Source organism: Ursus maritimus, unplaced genomic scaffold, assembly GCF_017311325.1.
Source record: "Ursus maritimus isolate PB19 unplaced genomic scaffold, ASM1731132v1 scaffold_5, whole genome shotgun sequence".
In the NCBI taxonomy this organism is placed as follows: domain Eukaryota; kingdom Metazoa; phylum Chordata; class Mammalia; order Carnivora; family Ursidae; genus Ursus; species Ursus maritimus.
In genome coordinates, this window is record NW_024426663.1 from 18038907 (window position 1) to 18056557 (window position 17651).

Here is a 17651-nt window from a genome sequence, read left to right on the forward strand (position 1 = left end):
CTCCAGCTTCGTGAGATGAGAATATAAAAACTGCATTTTAGATTTTTCTATTCTTTTGAGTGAGGATTGCATGGCTATGTATTTTCCCCTTAGGACCACCTTTGTAGTGTCATAGGTTTTGGACCAATGTGTTTTCATTCTCATTGGTCTCCAGAAATTGTTTAACTGATTTTTAATTTCCTGGTTTACCCAATCATTTTTGAGCAGAATGGTTCTTAGTTTCCAAGTGTTTGAGTTCCTTCCAAATTTTTCCTTGTGATCAAGTTCCAGTTTCAAAGCATTGTGGTCTGAGAATGTGCAGGGAATAATCTCAGTCTTTCGGTATCAGTTGAGTCCTGTTTTGTGATCCAGTAAATGGTCTATTCTGGAGAAAGTTCCATGTGCATTCGAAAAGAATGAGTATTCTGTTGTTCTGGGGTGTAGTGTTCTATATATATCTATGAGGTCTATCTGATCCAGTATTTCATTCAAAGCTCTTGTTTCTTTGTTGATTTTCTGCTTAGGTGATCTGTCTATTACTGAGAGTGGAGTGTTGAGGTCCCCTACTATTAACACATTATTATCTATATGTCTCTTTATTCTGGTTAAGAGTTGGCTTGTATATCTAGCTGCTCTCTGTTGGGGGCATAGATATTTATAATTGTCATATCCACTTGTTGGATACATCCTTTAAGAATAATATAGTGTCCTTCTGTATCTCTAACTACAGTCTTAGTTTAAAATCTAATCTGTCTGATATGAGAATTGCTACCCCAGCTTTCTTTTGAGGTCCATTGGCATGAAGAATGGTTCTCCATCCCTTCACTTTCAGTCTCGATGTATCTTTAGGTTCAAAATGAGTCTCTTGTAGACAGCATATGGATGGGTCATGTCTTTTTATCCAATCTGCAACCCTGTGGCATTTTATGGGAGCATTTAGGCCATCCACATTGAGAGTGATTATTGAGAGATATGATTTTAATGTTGTCATGTTGCCTGTGAAGTCTTTGTTTCTATAGATTGTAAATTTCTGTTCTGTATCACTCTTGGGGCCTTTTTACTTTTATAGAACCCCCCCCCCCCCCCCAATAGCTCATGTAGGGCTGGTTTGGTGGTTATGAATTCCTTCAGTTTCTGCCGATCCTGGAAAGTCCTTATCTCTCCATCAATTCTGAATGTCAGCCTTGCGGGATAAAGGATCCTTGGCTGCATGTTCTTCTCAGATAGAGCTTTGAAAATACCCTGCCAACCCTTCCTAGCCTGCCAGGTCTCTGTAGACAGGTCTGACATTATTCTGATATTTTTCCCTCTGTATGTAAGGATTTTCTTCCCCCTGCCCACTCTCAATACTGTATCCTTGGATCTAATATTTGTGAATTGCACTATGACATGACATGGAGTAGGTCTGTTCTCATTTACCTTGGGAGGGGTCCTCTCAGCTTCTTGGACACAAACGCTTGTTTCCTTTGCCAGATCAGGGAAGTTCTCAGCTGCAATTTGTTCAAATATCTCTTCTAGACGTCACTCTTTCTCCACCCCCTCAGGGATGCCGATGATTCTGACATTGGAATGTTTCATTGAGTCAGTAATCTCCCGTAATCTACATTCTTGAGATTGGATTTTTTTCAGCCAAGTTTCTGTTTAACTTTCTCTTCTACCTTCCCATCCTCCAATTCACTAATTTGTTCTTCTGCCTCTTTTACCCTGGTCGTCAGAGCGTCTAGTTTAGACTGTATTTGATTCATAGCATTTTTAATTTCTGCCAGACTCGCCCTCATTTCTGCCCTTAGAGATTCTATATTCTCGTTGATATTTTCATTAATAGTTTTTTCAAGCCTACACATCATCTTGACCATTGTTACTCTGAACTCCATTTCTGACAATTTGGTTATATCCATATCCATCAGTTCTGTGGCAGAGGCCACAGACTCATTATCTTTTCTTTGCTGGGAGGGATTTCTCCTCCTCGTCATTCTGATGAGGAGAGGTTGCGGGGATGTACAGAGCCCAAATTATTGACTGGGACCCAGGCAGTGTGCACTTATTTTATAGGGACCTTAGGGATGTGGGCTTCTTGATTTTTCAGCCTGCCTTCTGGGGGAGGGGCCTGTCGTGCTGATATTCAGGCAACCTGTTAGGGTAGAGTTGCCCCTTCCCCTGCAAGAGGGGATGGGAATGGGCACAATGTGAGCCAGTATTTCTGGGATTTTGTTCTGGCGGCTTTCCCTGGTGGTTTTCTGTGCCTCTTCGGAGAGTCGGAGCAGCGGTGGCCATATCCTAGCCTCTGTCTCAGAACAGAGAGATCACAGTCTGCTCTCCACTGAGCTCTCTTGACCACTTTAACTCTGTTTCCGTTGGTGCTGCTAAAAACCCTGCACCATCCCAGATTGTGCATCCCATAGCCACTCTCCCAGCCCTCCCTTCCAGGGCCCTCACGTTTCTCTCCTTTGTGCTTCTAACACCGCCAGCCGCCCGCAGTTCCTGCGCATACTCCCGATCTCCCAGTATCAGTCTGGTTCTAGTGAGCACTCCCGAGCTCTCGGTTTCAGTCTAGTTCGAGAGTGCGCTCAGGAGCTCTGGTTTTCAGTTTGGATGCACATGCGCTCCCAGCTCCCAGTTTTAGTCCGGTTCCAGTGAGCGCTCCAGAGCTCAGGTTTTCAGTCTGGTCGCACGCGTTCCCAGGCTCACGGTCTCAGTCTGCTCTCTCTTGGGTGCCAGTCTGCGAGTCCAGCCCGCTCCCCAGTGCAGGTGGCTACTGCTTCCCAGCACCTGAGCGTGTGGGCTCCCTCCCCCTTACGTTTATCTTTCGATATCTTTGCGCGGATTCACGGCTCCCCACTTCGTACCTCAATATTAAGCGCTGGAGATGTTCATTTGTAGAGATCCAGATGTATCTTCCTGCATCTCAGGCTGATTTCGTGGGTGTTCAGGATGGTCTGGTACATATCCAGCTCGACTCAGGGGACCAGCTGAGAAAGGGGATCCCCTACTCCTCCGCCATCTTTTCTGCTCCTTGCAGAAAGTGGTCACTTTTCTGTTCATAGGGTTTCTGCTACTCTTTTCTTTGTTCTCCAGTTGCATTCATAGGTATTCAGAATGGTTTGGTAGCTCTCTAGCTGAATTCCTGGGACCAGATGAACTTTAGGTCTCCTGATCCTCTGCCATCTTGGAACGCCCTCCCTGTTTGCTCATGATAGGCTCCCCAGGAAAGAGACTCTGAGATAGAAATTAGCCAGCAGGAGGCTTATTAAAGAATGTTCTTGTGATCAACACCAGTGAGGCTTATCCTGAGTGGTGGCAAGTGGAGTGGGGCTCTGCATTTGCCTGCCAGATTCTTAAAGTTTATACAGAGGCTTCAAGGATTCAGTCAGCTACACAGCTCAGATTGTCTCATCAGCCTTTCATTGCTTTTTTCATTTAAATTATTTATATTATCATCATTGAGGGATTCCTCTTCTTTTTTTTGGAAATATTTAAATACAAACCAAGAGAATGATTTATATTACACATTCATTTTTCACAAAGGATAGTTTTTAAAAGTTTAAAGAATAGTTATTAAATTTTCTAGAAACAAAATGTTTATCTTCTTTAATCATATTACTATTTTATCAACAGATCATTAAACTATTTTTATTTTAAAATATAAACACCCTTTTCCCCCCCAAAATTTTATTATCCACTATGAAATGACAAACAGTTTCCAGAAAAAAATAGCAACAAAGCAAGGGGGGAGTTGATTTAATAATTACGTTTGAGGTTACGAAAATAAGTTAATATAAATATACCATACTAACGCAAGATGTTAATAACTAAGCAAGGGGAAACTAAGCAAGGAGTGTATAGTGTAAGAGTATGTGGGAACTCTATACTTGTCATTCAATTTTTCTGTAAACGTAAAGCAGCTCAAAAATAGTCTATTAATTTTTAAATTTACTAATAGATATTTCTGACATACCTATTACAAAAACAAAACATCTATAGCAAGGAAATAATAAATAGTTGACACCTTCAAACACTGGCAAGTTTTTCTGGAGGAAAATAAAACTTTTGTACCCTCAATAGACAATTTTCCAATCTCTAAGAAAATGCTATTTTACAGAAGTACTTCCTGAAATGTTCTTCAGAGTTCCAATTAAAAATGAGTCTTTTAAATTTACTCCTACTGCTGCCTCATACATGTGAGCAGTGCACGGTAAAGACCTTAATCAGAGTTATATTTATTTTTATATACTTGGAATTTTACTTTAATGCCACTTGTCAATTTCATGACACTGCATGTAAGTCCCTATATGACATTACAATAATTTCTCTCCTCTATAAACTATATGATAATTTAAAAAAACAGACGCCCCCTAAAGCATTCTCTCAGAGTACATAGCCATTTTAAAACCTTACGAAGGAAGAACCAAGGAAGACAAAAATCAACCTTACATCTGAATACGGATACAAAATTCCTAAATAAAGCATTAGCATACTTGTAGTTTATCCTAGCAATGAAAACATGGTTTCAACATGAGGACAATATACAACATTATCAGATCAAAAAAAGAAAAACATAATAATCTGATAATTATACAAAACAGGTGATGAAATTCAAAACAACACAGGATGTTTGCTACCACTACCACTATACAATATTGTTCTCATTGTTCCAGTCAATGCAGTAAAATAATAAAAATTAGACATGTCAATATTTAAAAAGCATAAATTTAAACCATTATTTAAAACATGCGAACAGAATGTTCAAAAAGTAAAGTTAAAAATTAAAATTAATAAGATAAATGTTTTACACACACATGCACACACACAGACTTTTGTGTAACAGCAGTATCAACCACAATTGGAAATTTGACTGGACCTCATTATTCATTCTAATGAACAGAATATGGCAAACGTGATGGCCTATCACGTTTAGATTAGATTACAAAAGTTGTTTCTGTTTTGCTCACTCACTCTCAACATGGCTGGTTCTGAGGGAAATCAGCAGACACATTGTATATAAACTGACTTCCAGAGAAACCCATGTGGCAAGAAACTGAGGGCAGCCTTTGACCAACAGCAAAGAGAAAATAAGGTCCTCAGTCCAAAAGTCTAGGAGGAACTGAATCCTGACACCACCCTGGAAGCAGATCTGACCCTAGTCTAGCCTTGAGATGATTACAGCCACAGCTAACACCTTGATGGTAGGTTTATAAAATACCTTGAAGCAGAGACATCCAGAAAAGTCATGCCAGAACTCCTGACCCACAGAAACTCTGAGATAATATTCTTTTTAATTTAGTAAAGTTAGTAGTGTAGTTGTTTTAAGCTGCTAAATTTTGAAGTTAATTTGTTATATGGCAATAGGTAACACAGATTTCAACACAAATATAACAAAACTGCTGATGGAATTTTAAAAGCTAATACTCCATTACCTCTAGAAAATGTTAAAGAATTGTCATGATAACTGATAAGAAGGGCAGTGGGGAGAGATTTCTTTTCCTGTCATGTACTCTAAAAGCACAACCATTAAAACAGGATATCTATTTAAGAATAGACAAGAATGGAATGAAAATAAAGTTGAAAAAGAAAGGCTATCTGTATGGGGATAAAGGAAGCATTTGAAATCAGTAGAAATGATAGCTAATTCAAGCAATATCTGCAGGACAAATGAGTTTCCTCTTAGACCAAAAAAAAAAAAAAAAAAAAGACTAAAAAAGCCAACATCATTATATATACCAAAAAAGTAACTCAAGGTAGATTAAGGTGCTAAAAGATTTAAAAAGAAAACCATGTATTTTTTTAGCTGGTGAAGAAGTTCTTTCTAAATAAGAACAAAAGCTAAGACAAAATGGAAAAAAATGGACATATTTAATGGCCTAGAAATTTAAACCTCCTTTGTTATTAAAGATACTATTAACAAACTTGAAACAGGAGAGCCAAACTGAGAAAAATGTTTGGGAAATACGTAGTAAGAGTAATATATGTATACTAAAAATATATTCCATGAAAGAATAAGAGAAAGAACTCCAGAGAATATTTTAAAAAGCCACTCAAATACGGATCTCCCTTGACTTACAATGGGGTTACCTCCAGACAAACCCACCCTAAATTGAAAATATCCTAAGTTGAAAATGCATTTAATTCACCTATTCTACCTAACATCATAGCTTAGCCTCACATACTTTAAATGTGCTCAAAACACATATTAGCCTACAGTTGGGCAAAATCACCTAACATGAAGCCTATTTTATAATTGTCACGTATCTCATGTAATTTATTGACTACTATACTGAAAGTGAATAACAGAATGGCTGTAAGGGTACAGAGTGGTTGTGAGTGCATGGGTTGTTTATCTTCCTGCTCATGTGGTTGACTGGGAGCTGCACTTTGTTGCCACCACCCAGCATCCTGGGAAAGTATCATAGCATTGCGCTGCCTATCACTAGCCTGGGAAAAGATCAAATTTCAAAATGTAAAGTGAATGTGTATTGCTTTTGCACCATCATAAAGTCAAAAAATTGTAAGTTGAAGCACCCTAAGTTCAGAGACCATCTGTGTATATTTATATGTATGTATGTACATTACATGTAGATTGGGTGTGTATTTATGTATGCAGTCAACCCTTGTTATTCAAAATTCCCTATATGAGAATTCTCCTACTTCCTGAAGTTTATTTGGAACCTCAAAATCAAAGCTAAGTAGGCATTCACAGTCATTAGTGGACATACACAGGCTGTGAAAAATTTGAGTCTCCCTATATGCGTGTGCCCACCTGAGGTCAAACAAGGCAATGTTCTGCCTTCCTACTGACGCTCTCAAACAGCAATGACCAGAGGATGGAGACAGTAGCAGGCAGTGAGGTGGAATCCAAGAAGCTCTAGCTCTGGGGCCAGTTGACCAGGGTTTGAATCCCAGGTCTGGCACCTGTTAGCAGGGCAGCCTCAGGCAAGACACTTTTCACTTTTGGACCTCGAGTTCTCTTGCGTAAAAGTTAAAAAAAAAAGAATCTACCAAAATGAGTTGCTTCTTTGAATTTAAGGTTAAGATTATAATCTATATGAGATTATATGTGTATGTGTGTGTGCGTGTGTGTTTCCACTAAGAGCAATTGTTCAGTATTTGCTAATCGACTCTGTGTGCACGTGCGTATATACAACAAACATCTAAAAATATTCAACCTCATGAGTAATGACAGAAATGCATGCTAAAATAATACAAACTTTTCCTAGTAGACTAACAAAAAATAAAGGTTAATACTATAAAGTTTTGATGAGGATGTGAAGGAAGTAGTACTCTTATAACTGCTGGGGGGAGGGATACAAACTAATACAAACTTCTTAGAGATAATTTGGCAACATCTAGGAAGGCCAATCAATGACTTCAAAATCTATCTCACAGACACAAATATTTCTTTAGACTGCAAATAAAAATCAAGATCATCCAAATGTCTATCAGTAGGAAAATGGTTTAAAATACATAGTCCCATCCACACTCAAAAACAGTTTGAAAAATTATGGAAAATAGAATACAAACATACCAAGTACTGATGTACATTTTAAGTGAAAAAATTTTTTTAACTTTATATGGACTATATATGTATATACATACATGTAATGTATACTTCTTTTATACACATACACACACACATCAATACATAAGTATAGATAAAGGGATGTTTATATAAATATATAGGAAAAGACCTGGAAGAATGCCCTCCAAACTGTTTCTAGTAGTTACGTACAGGAGGATAGTGGAATTTTACTGCAGGAGGCTGGCAGGTGATGTCAAGGTTTTATTGTTATTTCTGCTGTTGCTTTTCACTTAATACTATTATTCATGGATAATTTTATTTCTTTAAAAAGAACATGCATTCTTGTATTATTTTTATAATTTAAATTTTGTCACTTACCATTCAAAAATTTAACTAATTAAACATGTCACAACTTTTAGTTTTACTTATAATTCTTAGCCTAGGTTTTTAAAAAAAATTTCTATCATTATCCCCCTTGCCTACTTAGTACAAAATAGTCGATACATTTTAATAGAAGTGAGTTGGTTTCCTTTTCTCTGTAAAGAACATACTATAAAGATAGTACAAAATCTAGTATGCACTAACTTGTCCAAAATTTTCTACACGGACATAATAGAATTTATTTCTCCCATAAAGACTTAGAGAATCTTCTTTCATTTGTTCATTCTGAAATTTTTAATCATTTGGCAACTCTGTTCAAATTTCAGCAAAACTTACAAAACTGATATGGTTTACTCAGAGGGTATAAATTATATCATTAGAAACAGCAATGGCTTTATTTTTCCCTATGAAACACCATATCATACATGGCAACAGAAAATATGTTATTTTCCAATCCCCAAAGTAACTATTATGTGTGTCTACAAGATCATTTAATTTATTCTTAACGATTCGAATCTTTTCTTAGGGTCAAAGTCATCTTTTATATCAACTTGCTTTTACAAATTAATGTTTTGAAGGAAACAGTAAAAGTCAAGTTGCTTGGGAGTACATTAAATTATATGCTAGTTAATAGTGTTAGAGAGATGGCTTAAAAATAAATTGCCCATAATACCTTTTAATAAAGGCACTAAATGTACTTTTTTATTCTGTGTTAAAAGCAGATGCCTATTTGGCACTGTTTGGAATCCCATTTGCCATGTATATTTTGATTAATATTATGCTGGGTAATCTGCTCTATGTGGTCTAGGTTCAGTAACCTCCCTGTAAAATAATGAGCCTTCAAGAATAAAAAATACGCTCACTATAAAGTTGCATATTCTGAGAAGCAGTGAACGTATTCAAATAAAATGAAAAAATGAGGTTTTCACCCAGTAAATTTGCTCGAAGTGAAACTTACATTTCTCAATTTGTATTTAGCTGTCAGTCTGTGCACTAAAAACTGGACGAGCTATCAACCTTTTGCATATGTTTTCTATAAATACCTTTTCTTCTCTGATTCAACTGCCACAGGACTCTGCAGAAGTAGTGGTCTTAGGGGAGCTTACAGCAACTGGGATGCAGCCAATGGCACTGAGTTCCCACACTAGGTGGCATCTTCAGAAAAGGACCAGCACTCATATTTTATGCAATATGTAACATGATTTACCCAGGGTTGTCAGAAGAGATGAATTTCAGCCAATGCAAGGTAATGAATAGTAATCTATGCTGCATATATTTGACTTATAACCCTTGGCATTTCGAAACAAAATTCTTTTGAAGAATTCATTTTATACGTCATAAACTTTTCTATTGTTTTTCCTGTTTGGGCTGTCTTTGTCATCAGACTGCTCATGAAAGTATTCTTCAAAATTGTAAATGAAGCAGTATTTTTGAGAATACTCACCTAAGACTTTCTTTCCAGGCAACACTTGCAATAGGAAAGTTAGTAGGGTAGAAAATGGTAGGTTCATTAAGTCAGAACCTGGGGAGGAGAAAAAAACCCAATGAGTTGTTTGTCCATGATTATGAGAAATTTGTTATTAAAATGCTCTTTTCTCTCATGGAACAGTGTCTTCTAGAAACATAGAAAAATAATTTTGCTACATGTATTTTTACATATCTGGAATGAAATTTAAAGGCTCAGCTAGCATGCAGATATGATTTTTTTATTCAAGGTATAACACTTTCCATTAAATGTAAATATAGCTACTTCCCAAATTTTCTGTTGACGTAAGAGACACCATGTTTTAACGGTCATAGTTAGAGAACCTAATGAAAGGCTTGCTTTTGCTGTTGTCCCTTGGGTGACTGCTATGAGATCATCTGGATAATCACACAGCTTCGCATTCAGTTGACATTTCCTTCTTTGTCTCCCTACACACAAACACACAGGTGCTTTTTAGTGGTTCTCACATAATATGTTAATTACAAGTATCTAATTAATGTTTAGCATCATATTATAATCATACATAAAACACATAATTTTAAAACCTGCCATCCACATTTCTGTGTGTAAGATTATATATTTTCAGATAACCTCCATAGAGAGATTTCAATATTTGGTTATGTTCGTAAAACACAAAATATGAGAAGAAACGCCTCCTACACACACATACATACATTATTTTGCTAAATACACATACGCTTTCCATGCAGTATGGACATTGCCCTGAAACTGCGTCTGCTTTCTCCCCAGTGATTCCATTCTGAAGTTTCTCCTGGCATATCCCTTTGAGTTCACAAAGGAAACTTGAAGCTGGCCCCTGTAACAAGGCCCCAGAGACTTTGCATTTGCAGTAGCTCCTTACATCTAATAATAGAAAACAAGACTTGGGAATAGATATATCTTTTCGATCTTATGAGGACTGTGAAGGCTACTACTTGAATTATTCATTGAACAGGGAATAGGAAGATTATGTGACCACAGCCCACCTTTGCAACTGAACATTTTAACATCATTATAAAAAAACATGTATTACAGATCTGTTATGGGGCTGAGCCAGGCACTGTGTACACAGAATTTATGAGAATTACCCTCCATAAATTTCCAGTTAAGACATAACTGAATATCTGTAAGACAGACAATGAACATCTACTTATGTAAATTATATAAATATGTCCATAAATATGTTACCCAGAGGTGAAAGCGTACACACTGTATATAATTAAACAAGGGTTTTGGGTTTTGCGGGTTTTTTTATATCCGCTTTTCTAGGCCAAGAAGTAACAGAATGAAGATTTTAATAGAGGAGTCAGAGCAAATAATAAACTTCCGTATTCTCCAATCTTAATGTTTCCAAGCCCACAAATTTTATATATACTGAGTATAAATTATTTCTAATTCGACCATTGTTACCATGAAGTTTTGACATAGGTCACCAAGCTATCTTTGTAAGCTTCCCTAACCGAAGATAAATTGAAAAGGCAAATTAAGAAGACTGTGCCTGTGTTGACACTCAGGTTGGTGAATGATTTTGTTCTTCCTATTTAGCTAAGTCCTGAAATGCTGTTCTTAGGTGGACAGTAGATGCTGTACAGCAGATGCATTCATGGATCATTTTCATAATTTAATAAGGCATTTATTTAAAGCCTAGTAATTTAGCCAGAATTTTTTTTTTTAATTCACTTACTTTATGTTTGTCACTATTCTGGGCACTGGAGAAACTGAGATGACCAAGGCACAGCCTCTGCTTTCAATAGGCTCCTAATCTAATAATCAGAGAACAGTAATCAGTCAAATAAGTGAATAATTATAATAAAATACTCTGCATGCTGTGTTGAGAGAATTCAGAGTACTATCCAGTCCAGAATAAGATTTTCAGACTGTATCCCGTGGGACAACCACAAGTTACAGAAATAGAGAAAAAAAATAGTGGGGACTAGGGGAAGGGTGACCAATGGTGGGGACAAGAGGAGCATTACACAGTGAGAACCTTGTGACAAGTCTAAGGCATAAGGGAATTTTGTCTCTTTGAAGAATTGCTTGTAGGGGAGGGTACAGGAGTGGCAAAATATGGTTGGAAAGAAACCTGTCATGACAAGGCTTAAATCTAAAGCAAAGAGGTTTAAATTTAATCTCAATAATAAGGGAATCATTAAAGACTTTTGGACTATTAGGAGGGAGAGGTCGATCATACGGCCCTTTTAGAGAAATAACTCTACTAGCAGTGTAGAAGACAAACTGGAAAGGACAAAGGATCAGCCAGGAAAATTGAGACGGCAGAAAATTGCGGCAGGAAAAGTCTGAGGTTTTCATTGTTCTTGTTGATCTTGTTCTCATTAAGAGGTATTTCTACCGTGTGGTGGTCCTGTTTTGCACAGTAATCTGCAAAGCCTATACCTACCCAACACAAATACTGGCATTCGTTATTTTGACTAGCACAGCTGGCAGAGCCTTGGAAAGAGTAAGCCTTTACAACCAAGAAGACTAACCTGTTGGGGCGCCTGGGTGGCGCAGTCGTTAGGCGTCTGCCTTCGGCTCAGGGCGTGATCCCAGCGTTCTGGGATCGAGCCCCACATCAGGCTTCTCTGCTGGGAGCCTGCTTCTTCCTCTCCCACTCCCCCTGCTTGTGTTCCCTCTCTCGCTGGCTGTCTCTCTCTGTCAAATCAGTAAATAAAATCTTTAAAAAAAAAAAAAAAAAAGAAGACTAACCTTTTTCTCATTCCAAACAAAAAACATAGTAAAATGTTACAGACAAAAATAATATGAATGTATTGTTATCCAAAATTCTCCATTGATTTACATGAATCTATTGTCTCCACTCCTGAATAGTTCCTTCATCTTCCCCAGTGGACAGTCAGGCAAGTTTGCAAGAACGATAGCAATCAACTTTAGACATACATTATTGCCTGAATTACACTACATATTCTTTGTTTACTAATAATTAGAAATATTAAAATAATTATAAGTAATCACCTGCCTATGCCGAATGATGAATTAGTGTATGGAGACCATCTTCAGTGGGAGCGTTTCAGTACTGGCAAACGATGAAAACGATCTAAAAAGGTATTTGGGATGTTCCCAGGCTCAGACTAAAGGTAAACATTAGTATCTAATTACCTTCCTTGACTGCTCTCTTGAATCTAGAAGCCTGCTTGAAGACAGCTATACCAGAACAATGTTTAAAAACGGCACTAGCAAGGAACTCAGATGGAACATTATCTTTGGCCAACCTGTATAGTATCCTTAGCTAGATTACTTGTACTTTGAATAAATTTTCTCTTGTTTATTTAAAAGGTTATTGGGAGTATGATCTTTATTTTCAGAAAATCCATAAAAAGGGTGACAAAACTAATATTCAGGACAGGAATAGTCAAACAAAAAGACTAAAACCTAATGCTTTAGCCAAAAACAGGTGAAAAGAAAATCTTCTCTGGATAGATGGATATATGACTATGTTACCTTAGGATTAGAACTTCAGTTTTGTTGGCCCCAAGTGAAGTTGAGCAGTCAGACCATCCCCCTCTATGTGCTGCATTTTTATCCCTTCTTTGCAATGCCTCATTAGAGAGATAGATAGATGATAGGTAGATGATTGATTGATTGATTGATAGATCGATAGATAGATAGATAGGTGATAGATATTAAAGCCCATCAAATTCAGGTCACTGGGAAATTAGTCAATTGTAAGATAAATCTGAAGAAATTACAGAGATCATAGCATGGAGAAAATTTAGTTGAGAGAAAGAGAGCTTATGGGACATGGGAAAAAAGAAAGAGAGGGTTCAAAATTCATCAAAGAAGTCTAGGAAGAGAGGAATTTAAAAAAGAATATATATAGAATGTTGGATAGGCAGTAAGAATTTTGCAGAAAGACATAAACTCCAGATACATGAAGGACAATAATCCTCAAGGAGTATAAATAAAAATAAGCCAATACCTAGACTCACCACAGTCAAATGCATAATGCAAAACAGAAAGATACTACTTTAAAAGCTAGTAAAAAAAAAAAAAAAGAATTCCCATCAGAGGTAAACTGAAATCTGACTAACAGCAATGCTGCAAGTCATTGTCAGTGGAACATTATATTTAAGTGATAAAACAAGATAAATGAGAAGAGAATTATATGTTCTGAGAAATTATCTTCCAGTAATAAGTATAAAGAAGAGAATTTTTAAATAAACAAAATTGAGGGAGTTTACTAAAACCAAACTGTCACTAAAGGAAATATTAAAATTAGACTTTAGAAAGAAAGAAAATCAACCTAGAAAAAATATTGAATATATGGATAAATCTACAGTAATGTTGATGGCATATATAATAACAATGTCTAATTTAAGAGGTGCTGTATATTATAAACTCCGAAGAGAAAAAAGACTATTAATAAGCACAAGTTTTAAGTTAGCAGTGATCTCAACAGGGAAGGGATAGGTGATCAGGGTGGAGAACACACCAAGCTTCAAAGGTACAGGTACTATTTTATTTCTTAAGCTGGTGGTGGGTACACAGGTATATGTTTTAGGTATGCTATTTGGAGAATATTACATACCATATATGAAAATTTAACCTAGAGTGTCTCATTCTCTAACTACCCATTCTCTAACTACCCATGCTATAAACTAAGTACATTATAGTCTGTAACAATATTACACACTTATATTTTAACACTGTATTCATTAATTTTATCATGTCCCATTTCCTTAACTAGAGTATCAGCCTGCTTTACTCTATATTAACATGTTCAATTATTAAGACTTTGGGGCAGGAAGGTCCTCAATGAGTACGTATCATTCAAGTTATTTGTCAGATGGTGATACGTAATAATATTAAGGATACAGTTGTCTCAGCTAAATCTCTACAGCATTTAACCCAACTTTACATTCTAAAATTTTTAAGTTGTTAATTAACTGTGCTTAGCATTTCTGTTTTGCATATTACTCACTACTTTCTTGCCTAGATTCTGACTTTAACATACCTTTTCATATAAACAACTCCCATATCCAGAATGATGGTGTCCTGTACAAAACCACAGAAGCCCTAAGTAATTAATTTACTGTGGGGCGAAGTACTGTATCAGGTTAGTCTACTCCCTTCAAAGAGCTGTGGACCCAAGAGCCCTTCAGTTTTATAATTTGCTGAGGTATAACAGAGCTTTTAGCTGAGAAGGAAGGAAGGAAGGAAGGAAGGAAGGAAGGAAGGAAGGAAGGAAGGAAGGAATGACGGAAGGAAGGGAGGATGGAAGGGAGGGAGGGAGGTTTTACTAAAATAAATGCATATTTATCACTTACCATAGTTTCCGCTTACAATATCATTTACACCACTATTTAGTGCAAATATTTCCCTTCCCTTTTCTCTTTTAAACATTTGCAAAATGCTTTCTATTATAACTTTTGAAATGTTTTTAATAACAATGATATAAACTTCATTTACTGTTAAGTCCAAAAGAAAAAGACAATATTTATAAATACTTTTTCATATTTTGCCATATAATAGACTATTATTTCCTCTGGTACACTTACAAAATTCAAAATTTTCTAAATGGTTATCAGCAAAGATTATAACTAGATTGACAAAACTATTAATATATTTTTTCTCAAGGGACTTTGACAAACATCATCTTTGGGTGCTTAATTTATTGACCTAGAATTTGGGGACTGTTTATTTATTTTCTCAAAAGGTACAGATTATACTGTTTAAAATAATTTGTGAATATGAGAGCCTAAATATATTTATGATCCTTATAACGGCTACAGTGTCCCAGTGATATCCTCAGTAAGTCTTTTGATACGTCTTGTTCTATTTCTTTATGAAGACAAAGAGAATTTTTTAATAAATGTGGCTTTTAGTAGATAAACCATACTGTACACCCCAAAACAGAATTGTTTCGAATGTAATCATGCTAGACTTCCTCGCTAAATTTACTTTGCTTTCTAAACACTGAAAAAGAGGAACCATTGGCTTTTATTATTATTTACCTTTTATCAATAATATTTTAATGTGTTTGGGGCATAATAATAACCATTTAAGAATTGTATAATTGTGCTTTCTAGTGTCTGATGCACCGTAAGTGGTTAAAGCAGTAGGCCTGTTTACCTTCTTACTTAATTTCATCATAACTGCCATGCAGATGGCTTTTTCTTAAAAGTTGTAACCCCTCTCTCTTCCAAGATCTCAGTTATTGGTGCATCTTACACTTCTATGTGTGCCTTCACATTATGGATTTTAACTGCAAATTTTGATTTTTAAAAATCTTATTTTCATCACATTAAGCAGAAGCATAGCTCTAAGAGACTCATATAGAGTTATGCTAAGCATAGTATCATTTTGGTCATACCCAAATTCTACTGGCCAGTTTTCATTGCCAAAATGAGTATGTTAATGACAAAACACACATGTGGAGAACTACATGCATATACGTATACACCTGCAGGTTGAAGGAAGTGCTCAGTAGACAGTTTCATGGATGCTTGCTAATATACAGAGACAAATACTGTACCTGAGTAACTTGTCACTACGTGGTGGTTTCACTTCCATCAGTGACCTGCATTAATAATTTGAAGCTAATGAGAAAAAGGGTCCAGTCGTAATATGGACTAATTATTTCCATAATGGTCAGGACGAAAGACTATAGTCCTCAGCCATCGCCAGTCATTGCACAAATGGATGCCATACTATTTTAAAACAAAATAGATAAACGACACAGGGTCTCAATTTAAATGTTCTCACCTCAAAGAAAATACCTCCTACTCTCCACCCTAGGATAAGATGTCTATGCTGTACTATATGAAAAAGAATGAAACTTGACCACTCTCTCACACCATACACAAAGATAAACTCCAAATGGATGAAAGACCTCAATGTGAGACAGGAATCCATCAAAACTATAGAGGAGAACATAGGCTGCAACCCCTTTGACATCAGCCACAGCAACTTTTTTCATGACACATCTCCAAAGGCAAGAGAAACAAAAGAAAAAATGAACCTGTGGGACTTCATCAAGATCAAATGCTTCTGCACAGCCAAGGAAACAGTCAAAAAAACTAAGAGGCAGCCCACGGAATGGGAGAAGATACTTGCAAATGACACTACAGATAAAAGACTAGTACCCAAGATCTACAAAGAACTTCTCAAACTCAATACACGAGAAACAAATAATCAAATCAAAAAATGGGCAGAAGATATGAACAGACACTTTACAATGAAGACATACAAATGGCTAACAGACACATGAAAAAATGTTCAAAATCATTAACCATCATGGAAATTCAAATCAAAATCACCCTGAGATACCACCTTACACCAGTTAGAATGGCAAAAATGGACAAGGCAGGAAACAACAAATGTTGGAGAGGATGTGGAGAAAGGGGATCCCTCTTACACTGTTGGTGGGAATGCAAGTTGGTACAGCCACTTTGGAAAACAGTGTGGAGGTCCCTCAAAAAGTTAAAAATTGAGCTACCCTATGATCCAGCCATTGCACTACTGGGTATTTACCCCAAAGATAGAGACGTAGTGAAGAGAGGGGCCATATGCACCCCAATGTTCATAGCAGCATTGTCCACAATAGCCAAATTGTGGAAGGAGCCGAGATGCCCTTCAACAGATGACTGGATTGAGAAGATGTAGTTCATATATATAATGAAATATTACTCAGCCATCAGAAAGAACAATTACCCAACATTTGCAGCAACATGGACGGGACTGGAGGAGATTATGCTAAGTGAAATAAGTCAAGCAGAGAAAGACAATTATCATATGGTTTCACTCATTTATGGAATATAAGAAATAGGAAGATCGGTAGGAGAAGGAAGGGAAGAATGAAGGGGGGGTAAACAGAAGGAGGAATGAACCATGAGAGACTGTGGACTCTGGGAAACAAACTGAGGGCTTCAGAGGAGAGGGGGGTGGGGGATTGGGATAGGCCAGTGATGCGTATTAAGGAGGGCACGCACTGCATGGTGCACTGGGTGTTATACGCAAATAATGAATCATGGAACATTGCATCAAAAACTGGGGACGTACTGTATGGTGACTAATATAACAAAATAAAAATTTAAAAAAAAAGATGTTATTCTTCACCTTTCATAGCATGCATACCACATGATTGCAATTACTTGTTTGATCATTAACTTAGATTGGATTCTCAATAAGCAGTCTGAGATGGGATACAGGAGACAAATAACTTATTTAGAGTGTGCTCTCAGAAGAAACATGCATGGGCATGGGGGAGCAAGACAAGGAAGAGGAGGCAGTTAAGCAAAGATGTGGTTGGGGCTTGAAGTTTAGCTTCAGTCTAAT